The following is an 11564-nucleotide window of genomic DNA, read 5'->3' as shown; positions in this document are numbered from 1 at the left end:
TGGAGTGACTTCAGATGGCTCCATCAGCTGGCTGGGTGTCTGCGGGGCCCTTCTCTCACTTAGGGTATGGAGTTATGGAGCTCAAGCAGCATCTTGCTCTGAACTGTTTCATTCAGTACCTGTTTCTACCTGGTTTTACTTGCACGTGCCAGAGGTCTAGAGGCTTTTGTCCTTGCTATATTAGCAATAGCTTCCTACCCCACCATGCACAGTAAGACTACCCTGTTCCTCATGTTGCTAACATCAGCTTTTGCTAAATCAGTCCAGACTTGATGCAAAATCCCAGCTTCATTTAGTGTAGAGAATTCCCTGTTTATCCCAGCTAAGGCAAGAGTGGATAAAGCCCTCAATAACCTGGTCTGATCTAACAGGCCCCCCTGAGGTCCTCTCAAACCTGAATTATCCAGTCATTCTAAGGCAGCCACTTCTCTTGTAAAACTAGGGTAGGCTTTCCTGGGACAAGGAGCTGAGGGCACTTTCAGGTTCCCAAAATGAGTAGAGCCTCTCCAACGTGGCAAGCAAGAGGTTGCACAGACAGCTACACCCATGTCACATCCATCTCCTCGCTGGCAAGATGTTACCTGTTCAGAAATGGGATCATGAATCAACCCCAGTGCAAAGCAAAACCCTTCTCCGGTGAAACCACTGGAGCACTGCTGCACCATCAGGAGCATTACGACAACTCAGTATTATTTATAATGTTATTTTTGGAGCTAATATTCATGTTTATACAAGTATACTAAACTGGACCCACTGACTGTCCCTGCTTAATGAAGGAGGTTGGATGGGATGACCTTTAAAGGTCCCTTCCAACCCAAAATATTCTATGATCCCTGAATTCGTTGTATTTTTCCTTTATTTCAGTGCCAAGTGTGAGCAAGGAAGATAGCATCTGTAAAAGGGGGGAAAATAGGTTGCAATCTTCTTCATCGCTCTGCAGTTCCTGCTCACAGGAACCAGTCCCTCCCTTTCAAACAACCTTTGCTGACAGGATCCCGGGATGATCCATGGCAGGATGCACCAGAGGACCATGGCAGGCGGTGCAACGTGACGCATTTACTGCACTACAACGTCCTGTAGCTCAGTGCTAATGACGTCCGGGTATTGAAATAACCTCCACAGGGAGCAGCGCTGCAACACCTGCTTCTTCTGCTGGATAACTCAGCCTTCAGCTCCTTGCTGCAATGGGAAATAAAAAAAAGACCTTCTCAGAGAGGCTGCTGAAGTGGAATGTCACATTAGGGCATGCTTGTTAATGACAAACCATTACAAGGTTGCCAAGTGTTCAGAAAGATGCTCCCAGGGTTGCTAGCATTGGAATATTTTATGAAACGTTTAATTATCAGAGGTTCAGATTACATGCAGTAATATAAATAGAAAAAGCAAGAAAACCTTTCATTAAGTGGTGCTCAGTTATCATTAATCACATATTTATTATATGATAACATACCATAATAAGGTTTGGAACACAGGGCTGGTGGTTGAAGTGTCTCTGACATGGAGTGGAGCTAACGAGGACTGAGGGTCAAGTTCTGCCCTCAGTTAAATCAGCAAAGTGTTCAATTGTGTCAGTGCAGTCATAAACTCGAACTAAAGGCCACTTCTCAGCATTCCCGTTCCAACAATGGGCAAAAGGCTTGCCCAAGGTAGGATCAGCTACATTTTGCAAGGTATTTATGGCTTGAGATGGGATTACTGTGTCCAGCAAAGCACACTGTCCAGCAGGGAAGTTCGGGTATCCTGTTCCATGGAATTTGCATTCCTCTGGGTTTTTTTGCTGCTGGTAGCCCTCCATGTAGCTAAATGTATCCAGGGAAGCTGCTGGGAACTTCAAAGTGCGATATCTCTGAGGGATAATTTTCCTTCTGAATGTTTCCAGTGGGAATTTCTAACAAGTTGGAAGAGGAAATTGTGAGATCACCCTCTGCCTTCTGACATGTGTTGCTAAGAAGCAAAGTGAGTTAATACCTGACTGAGATGAATACAAGATTTAGGTATTTACACCTTTCTTCAGGCTGTCTTCAAACTCAGGCAGGCTTAGATTATGTCATTCACAGTCAAACAGTTTTCCAAAATTTTCCTCCTATAAAAGAACTACTTAATCTTTTACCTACTAGAAGATATTTATTTATTTATTTATTTATTTCCTTTTTTTTTAATTACTATTTCTACTCTGGGGGATAAAAGAACATTTGGAGACAGCACAGATAAACAAATTTACTGTATTTGTCCTAATTCAAATCCTAATCAATAATCAATCCTCAAATCATAATCAATATGAGATACTGCCAGGACAATTTTCTGCTGCAAAAAAGAGATGACTACATGCAGCAGTACATACATCTCCTTTGTATTTTCATAAATATTATGATTTGTGGACAAATGGTCAATGGTCAAAGGGCCAGTGTTTACCCAGTCAGAAACTAATATCTGAGAGCCATTTATCTCTGCAATGACACTGCCTGCATCCAGAAAGATTCTGTGATTTACTTAGTTTGAAAAAAATCTAGGCAAAATATAGTATTAATATAGTATTAATATAGTATTAGTATAATGGGCACATTATTAAAAAAATAGAAATATCTCAGTCTATAATTTTCCTTTGATGTCTCCTATTTATTGATTTTATTGTTTTCATAAATAAAATGTTTAGGTTTTGCTATACATTTAACAGCACCTACTGAAATATGACCATTCCTTTAGTTTTCTTAAGTATGTAAAGTACTACTTCTAGGTCTAATTTTTCCTCAATGAATGTAATAAATGCCGTGAGAAATGTCACTATGGTTGTCAGAATGGATGTGAAAAGTTACAAGTGCCTTTTTTTCTGTACAGATTAAAGCCATTGGCAAATTTAATAATTTGTAGAGGAGATGATGATCCCTGTTTGCAGAATAGAAAAAGTTTGCTCTTAGGTGCTTATATTTCTGCTGACTTTACCAAAGAAGTGAAAATTCTCTTGCTGCTCGTGTGTGTCCTTTGCAATGTCAAACAGCTCTTTGGGGTTCTGCTCCTGCTGGTAAGGAAAGCATATTGTATTTGCAGGGTGAGTAATCACCCTCAGAGATTCCCATGGGATACCCCTGTGGAAAGCTGGCTGTGGGAAATGATGGTTTGCAGTTTGGTGGTCTGTCCCCTGTAGCCAGGGAGAGTGTTACAGGACTGGGTTTACCTGCAGAGAGTACCCTGCACCCTGAATTCAATTGGAACCTGGCAATAACAGCCCAGGCACTGCAGAACCAGCCCAGGAGAGGCCTGGGCTTGGTTTAGATCCAAATAAATACTCCCTATGGAACCCCTGCACAGTGACCATACACTCCAGAAACCACTGCAGGCACCAAACTGGAGCTGTTGTTGTCTATAGAGGTCACCTTGGACACCCCAAGAACCTGAACCCACAAGCAGAGCTGATTGCTCTCATAACCTGCCTGGCGTTCTTGGTTCTGTGTTCAGATTTGCCTCAGGCTGCTTCCTCAGGAGCAGCTCATTTGGCAGGGCTTTGTACAAGGGATCCCAGGCTAAATCCAAATGAGCAAGTCCTGACACAAGTTAGAGCATTCCCATGGCTACCCATGATGCTGGACCTTGATCACGGTGTCTTTACTCAGAGGGTGGGGAGGCCCTGGCACAGGGTGCCCAGAGAAGCTGTGGCTGCCCCTGGGTCCCTGGAAGTGTCCAAGGCCAGGTTGGATGGGGCTTGGAGCACCCTGGGCTAGTGGAAGGTGTCCCTGCCCTTGGCAGGGGGATTGGGATGAGGTGATCTTTAAGATTCCTTCCAACTCAAGCCATTCTATGATTCCGTGACCTCTGGCTCAGTCGTGTCTTCGCCACCCTTCAGAGTGCTGGGCAGGGATATGCTGAGCCCTCCCTGCCCTCCCAGTGACACCAGTGGCAGTTTCTGCATGTCCCCAGGGAGCGTTTGGTGCTGTTCCCATCTCTGGGCTGCAGGGGTCATGGGGACATGTCAAACAGCCCCACATTTCATCCAAGCAGTGTCTGCATGTGCATGGTAGCTGAACTGCTTCCCCTCTCCACATCAGAAAGCTCCTTGGGAGAACTCTGGAGGACAGATATTATTACTAGATTTAATTTTTGAAACTCCACTGGAAAAGTTTAGCACTTGAAGAAATCCCTACACATACTACATTCAGCTTTTTCCCTTGTAAGAAATGACTGGAGAGTTTGTGCTTTTAATTATTATCATTCTCCCCTGAAATTATAGGCAGAGCACTCGGTGACATTCGAAACATAAATTATTGGCCTGCAGCCTTGTGCTACTGTTTCTCTATCTCTCTGCCAGGGCTTCAAATCAATTTTCTGCATTTCTTTCAGATTTTGTGAAGAAAATTGTGGAAAATAGCTGTTGGCACATGGCATTTTTCCACAATGGTTAGAACTATTGAATGGGGCTGTAATGGGCTACCTTGGAGAAACCAGCCCCATTAAAATGCCAACCTCAGATGGATCAGAACACTCTCTCAATTGGAATTTCATGACTTTTCCACAGGAAGAGCAACATAATTTTCCTTGGTTTTGCCTGTAGTCTTGTAGCTTTGCTTAAAAAAAAATAGCTGCCTCCTAATTTTAATTTCTTCTGCTTTCTTCTCTTCTTTTTTTTTCTTTTTTCCCCTCTTTGCTTTATTTTGCTTAAGTTCCAACCACATTGCCCTTTAGGTGATTTCTGAAGGACTTTGGTTGGGTTTGCTTCTTTATTCTGGTCTTGTCCAGGTTATTCCTTTGCAAAGTAACCTGGAAATTAATTTTTTTTTTTTTTTGAGCAATCATTCATTCAGCCAGTAAAACACTTTTCCTCAAAAGTGTCTCTGGTTTGTTCTCAGATGGTGCTGGCCATACAGAGCCATCACTGTCAGACTGGGAGCACCTTTAACTCTATCTTGGCTACCCTGGGATTTAAACTCACAGCACTGGCCAACACAGAGGAATTTTACACCTTCAAGTTTGGCTGATTTTTTGGGTTTAGAGTCAAATCCCACAAAGCCTATTAAGAGAAAAAGAAAAAAAATCAGAAGTGAAGGAGCCTTTCAGTCTGTAAAGCAGACCTTGAGCAGTTGCAGTGGATTGTGTGGGATGAGTTGCTGAGAGGGAAGAAGAGCAAGACAGCAGATTGCACAAGAGCTGAGGCCCAGAAGAACCAGGACAGCAAATTCTAGGATTTCCAAGGAAGAATTTTTTGCTGATCCCATCATCCTGGTAAAATTGTAGAGCTGGTTGAAGGAAAAAAGGACAGTGTTACAAACCTATTGACAGACAAGTTAATTAATTATGGCAAAAGCTTATAGAAACAAGGTCTCATCTCAGCTTCTCCCTAAAAACTGGTTCTTCCCAATGCCCTAGAGAGAGTCAGCTTTTGGGTTTTTGATTATATGTTTCATTGCAAGGAGGTGATGTAACATCGTATGTGATAAAGCTGGGACCCGAGCCTGAGACAAGAGTGGTGAAAGTTTGCTGGATTACCCAGGTCTGGGTGCTTCAGATACACCCAGCCATGATTTCTGCTCATGTATTTGAGGTCAGAATACCCCACTGCTGGCTGGCCTGGCACCTGCTTTGCCAGGGCAGGAGGAACTGCTGCAATATCCTTGTAAAAGAATCATTCTAAAAGGGAAAACCGAGTTAACCTATGGGTGTTTCAGCTTGTGCAGAGTAATGAGTTGCTATCTTCATTAACAGAAAGAATGCCAAAGAGGCTAAATGAGTCAGAACAGGCAGAGACACAATCCTTTAATGAGTTGAACAGGAGCTGGTTTGTAATGTGAGGTTATTGATAATCCCAGGGTTTATATAACAGCATGATTCTGGGTCAGGGAGCAGCAAACACACGCTCCTGTGTCCACACGCTGGCTCGCTGTAAGGTGACACACTCCTCAGAACAGATGGCTCCAGCCCAGGCTTAAGCACATGCACTCAGGGAAAATGACATTTTTTCAGCAGGGTAAGTCCTGCCTGCTTTTGCACCTCAGTGTGTAGGGCAGATGTTGATTTTTTTCAATGACCAGTTTTCCAAAAGTTCAATTCATCCCAAGAAACTCCATATTTAGAATTTTAGTATTTTTTTAAGAAACCCTACAAATATCTTTTCTGCAGCTTGAGGAACAGTCTCTTACTTTTCTGATTTCCTCCATGTGTACTGGGGAGTTTGACACCTGGTCTGGTGCCAAGAAGCTGGACCTGGAAGTGGGGGAACCACACAGGGTGAAATAACCATCGCCTTTTATTTTTGCTCAGTCTTGCTACTGTTGTGTTTGTATTGTTCAGGAAGATGGTTTACTGTCCTAGAAAGGTAATACTAATGTAAAGAATGGTTCTAGCATCACAAAAAGGCTTTTTAATAGTAAAGCTAATTTCCCTTTTACCTTAATAACCTGTTTAGTAACAGTATAGCACCACTGAAGGATAGCTAATTTCCTTTAGCCATGCCAGCATGCCAGTGCAAAGGTGATGCTGCTTGTGAGTCTGGATCCTCACCAGGTTTTGCCATCCCAGTTTCAGTCATTTTGCAGGATGCAGTTTCTAGAAGCTCTCACACCTGGCAGATTGTCAGCACTGCCACTGGCACACCTGCCAGCACTGTCTGGCCTGATGTTTATAGTTCTATAAAAGTCAATTTATGATATTAGGGAAAATTTGAAGTGTTCTGGGTTCTGGGTTCACTAACAATTGTGGCTTGAACAGCCCATTCCCTCCCACAGCATTCCCTGAGAATCCTTAAATTCCCAGGCTTAATCTTCTTGTCGTCTCCATATGGAGACAAACTTATTACTGAAAAAAATAAACTAAAAAATTGCCCAGAAGAATGTCAAGAGTGGTAATTCCTGAGTGATACTTTTAACCATGTCTGTATGAAGTTGAGTGTATCTTCAGCCTCTAAACTGTCAGGCTTTTTTTTTTTTTTATTTAGGGTGAGGGTTTTTTTTCCCAGATAACAAAAATACCTCCAGATAAAGAGGAAGATGATAACAGACATCAACCTAAGACCAGCTCTCAGACCTGTTGCTTTCTCATTGCAGGTGGTATTCAGTGACTGCCAGTAAAGGAACTACTGCTGGTGAAATGTTCCCACATTTCCATAGAGTTGCTGCTTGGGAAGCCTGGTAGCAGCTTTGGGTTGGTACCAGCCACATTCAAGAAACATTCATGTTCAGTGAACATCAAAGGCTCTAACTCTGTTCTGCCTTCTGTCATTGCCACTCACGGGGCACACAAAGTGGAAGGGAGGAAGAAAAACCTTTCACAACTCCAGCAGCCCTCCAGAGTGGTTTTGAGAGGGCAGGTGGTGGTGTCTGAGCATGCTGCAGGTGTTGAGCTGCTCCCAGAAGCAGCACAAGTGTTGGCACGCACAGGTGTCAGGAGCTGGAGGCCAAGGTGCCAACTCCAGCGTGCAGGAGCAGAGCCAGGAGCTGCAGTGCAGCCCAGATCAGATCTCTGCAACACCCCCCACATGAAGGAGGGCTGTGCTTCCTCGCTGGGAGCTGGCAGTGCTCTCCCTCCAGTTGTGAGTGTTGTTTCACTGCTTTGTCAAAAGTCAGCTCAGTGCAGGTGTAAAAAGCTGGGATGGGGCGTTGCAACAGGAGGATTCTGCCCCTTCCCTCGTGCTCCTCAGCAGTGGTGGTGGTGCTGTGAAATGGTTCCTAGAAAGCGCAGGACTGAGCCAAAAGTACAGCTGAGCTGGTGTCCCGTTGCATTGGCAAGCGCAGTGACTGCATGTCATCGAACTCCCAGCATTCACAGCTCTGAAAATAGCAGGAGTTTTCCCTTCTTGCACAAAATGATATATTCCTCCCTAAGCTACGGAAAAGAAACAATGAGGAAAGGAGATCAGGTTTGCCAAGAGCAGCGCATCCCTTTCATTTCAGTATTCTCTCTGACACATAAAAAATGCATAATAATTACAGAAAGGAACTAGCAAGCACTTCACAGTTTGGAAATAAAGTCAAAATATTTCTGACAAAATATTTTTCCACCAGAAAGAACACAACCTGTGTTTTGCTGGAAACTGAAATGAATCAATGGCAGCTATTTTGGACAGATTACTCAGGTTAAAGAAGCAAGAAAAATGCCAGGAGAGGTCTATATCAAGCTCCATAGGTCAGGAGTTCTTTTGATGTCCTTCCAGGAATTTGAACAGAGTATCTAGGTTCATTTCTAAGTGCCATGAGGACTTCTGTAATGATGAGGGTTGGAAACAGGCTTTAGAACAGAGGGAAAAAAATTACAGTTGGAGAATAAACTATGTAAAGTCCCAAAGGCACTTTCCATGGAGTCCTGCAAGGCTGGAGACAGCCCTGCTGCCCCAATTTGAATTTTCCTATTCCCTGTGCTGCATGAATGCATCACTCATGTGTTTGCTGTGTCTCATTTAGTTGCACAAAAGTGAGTGGGTGAAAGAGTTTAGATGAAAGAGAGTGTGTGGCAAGAGATCAAGAAAATAATTACTGCTGTGATCCACTGTCGAAGCTAAAAATCTCAATTAAGGGAGAGGATGAGCAGGAAAAGCTGTTGTAAGGGAAGGAAAGAGACATAGATGTATGTGTACACACACACAGGTATACACTCCTGGGCCTTCTGGTGTTTTCAAGGAATACTCCTGAAAATAGTCCAACAAGTCCTTTGGCTACAATCCCCTCCCCACCCTAGAGTTAGCTGGGTTTCTCAGAAAATTTAGAAATTGGCTCAGATCTTGCTTTGCACAAAGGTTTCACAGCATCCTTCAGGATGGTCATTCACGTTTCAGCAGGGAGATGAGTGAGTTGACCTAATGCAAACCCGTGGACACTTCACAATGATCAGTATCCCTTCTTTTCAAGCATTGTACTGAACAGCAAGGAGCCTTTCTCATTGAGGGTGATCCACGGAGCTGTGTGGCTGAGGATGAAATTCCCTTTGCCTGGGATGACTTCCTGCCTCTTTCCTGGGGCAGCTGGCGACCATGACCCTTCCTAAGACAAAACAGGCCATTGGGGCAATATCTGATGACAGCTGTTGTTTTCTCATAAGTGTTAATGCTACAGTGATGGGGGGAAGGGGGTGTGGGTCATGCCCAGGGGGTGTCAGGTGGAGGTTTGGTAAGACAGTAAGAGTTTGGCATCCCACCTTAGTGCTGTAGATGAGGCTGTGAATGTGAGCACTGTGGGGATCTCAGTGAGCCTGGTGTGGATGGGTGTGAGCCAGGGCACAGAACTGCTCCACACAGAGTCCGTGAGCTGTATTTACACTGCTGGTTTATCTGTCAGAGCAATGGCACATATATCTGTCACCTGCACAGGTGTGCTGAGCCTGCCTGGCTGAGAACAGCCATTCATTCTGCAGCAGAGATCACACATGCCCTTAAACTGTGCTTTTCAAACACTAGCACAGATATGTGTGTATGTGTAAACTGGGGAACTATATCTCTTCCCCTCCACTTCTGCTTGGCAAATGAGTCCCCATTTCACTTGTTGTGCAGTGACACCTCCTGTGCATTCTCAGTGGCGTGAGCACCCAGCAGCCCCAGAGGTCAGGCACAGAGTGGGACAGTGGCAGGGAGCACAGGGGGCTGGCTGGGACCTCAACCTCCACTGGACAGGTGTGGTAGCAGCTGTGCTCACACCCACTTTATGCAGAGTCAACGGTGGCTCACAAAGTGAATATTTTTGAAGGCAGACAATGGGGAGTAGTTGGCTTGCCCCATCATTTGCCCACACAAAATGCACAGAGAGGATTTTACGTGCAAATAACTACCTGCAAATTTTACCCCGAGCAGAGAATCCAACCTTCCTGGGTATTGAAAGTGTGCTTTGATGTTACAGAGCAATGTGGTCACCAGCACCTGCTGGCGTGTGCAAGCTGTGAGTGCCAGGCCTTCTGCTAAAGAGCCTCAAGGAAGCATACTGATGGAAAATAAATAAATAAATAAACTCCAAGCTGCAATTAAATCTGCACTGTGAGTGTCTCCTATTTCTGAGCATGAAAAGCTCTCTGAACTCAAAACTCTAGAAGACAAAAGCCTAATTCCAGTTCTCAAAAGTCTCTCTGTGGGTGTGTGTACCCCAACGCTGGTGTCCAAGCATGAAAACAGCATGAAGACTGCACCAAAGCAGGCTTAAATGCATCTATGTAAAAAATACAGGTTTAGGGTGAGCGTGGAGAATTGGTCCCTGAAAAAATGGGACATTACACAAGCTCTAACTCATGTCCTTTCTTCTTCCTGCAGGTGGAAGTTTGTCACAATCCCTGCCTAGGGTGTGCTGTATTCATTATTTCTGTGCCTTTAAAGAGTTTGCCTCATGGTCGCAGCAGTAATGGCAGAAAATATCAAAGCTACAACAGAAAACACAGTGTTGCAAGCTCCCTAACTAGGTTCAGTCAGGCTTTTTTTTCTCCTGGGAAACTCCTGCCTATACAGGGATCTCACATCTGCTGAGGCTGTTTTGATATACACGTGGGTGGTTCAAGGTGTGGAGCGATGTCACCGTTCCAGTTAGAACACGCTGGTCACGATGTCGTATCAAAGAGAGCTGCTTGCAAAATGACTGTCAGATGAACTCTGTGCAAGGGAACGTAATGGTTTGTGTGTGCCAGTATCATTTGAATATCCCTGCATTCCCGTACCTGTCTGATGGAAGGGAGGGACCCTCACATGATGACACTGCCCCATTCCAGCCCGTGTCTAAAATGTCTTTTAGCTTCTACATTGATGTAAAAGTATCCCTGTAAAACTGCCAAGGGGGATCCCCAGTGCTCACTGTGTTTGTCCTGGATTCAGGGCCCCACAGCTGTCTCAGGAGCACAGCCAGAGCGGAATGACTCCTGCGACTCAGGCTCCAACCCATAGTGGCACATGTTATTATTAATATCAAAAGAAGTAGGATGCCTCTAATTTTTACCACAGAGTGCTGTCACCTGAAAAGGACCTTCTCCAGTCTTCCAGTCGTCTATGCTGCTGGCAGGAGTGGCAGCATGGGATAACTTCCGTGTGCAGTAAACGTGAGCGGAAATGTTTCCCTGCTTAACATGCCGTGTGCCATAAATCTCCACACGGGTAGCATAAGGCATGAGATCTCTGACGTTTCTCTCTTGTCTCCCTGTGCTGGAGAGGAGCCCTGACATTAATTCCAAGTTCACAGTTCCCCTGTGTGGCTGCAAAGGCTCTGCCTGTGCTGCAGCTGGAGAAGGGCAGTGTTGCTCGGCCACCAGCAGCCAGCCCTGGGGCAACTGCTGTGAGATGAGCAGGGCTGTGTGTCACCCCAGGAACCCTCAGCACACTGTCCTGGCCTTCCACAGCTCACTCAAATGGGCTATTTCAAGTGCTATCACAGTTCCTACCTTTTGGTACCTCCCTTAGAGCAGTGGCTGTCATCTTTTCTGATCCATGGGCTCTCTCAGGTGCTTTCCAAAGAAGCTCCTGCCTGTGAACTGCTTTTCTTGGTTATTTGAGCAGGTGTTTCAGGTCTAGGCCAATGATCTGCAGAGGTTTACAAATCCTGCATGGCTTTAGAGATACTGTAGAAAGTCTCATCCTTAGTTTCCCATGGATCTAGTCCATCAAACTCCAGCTTGATGGAGCA

This window comes from Corvus brachyrhynchos, unplaced genomic scaffold, assembly GCF_000691975.1.
Source record: "Corvus brachyrhynchos isolate BGI_N302 unplaced genomic scaffold, ASM69197v1 scaffold10, whole genome shotgun sequence".
Classification (NCBI taxonomy): domain Eukaryota; kingdom Metazoa; phylum Chordata; class Aves; order Passeriformes; family Corvidae; genus Corvus; species Corvus brachyrhynchos.
This window is presented reverse-complemented; position numbering follows the sequence as displayed.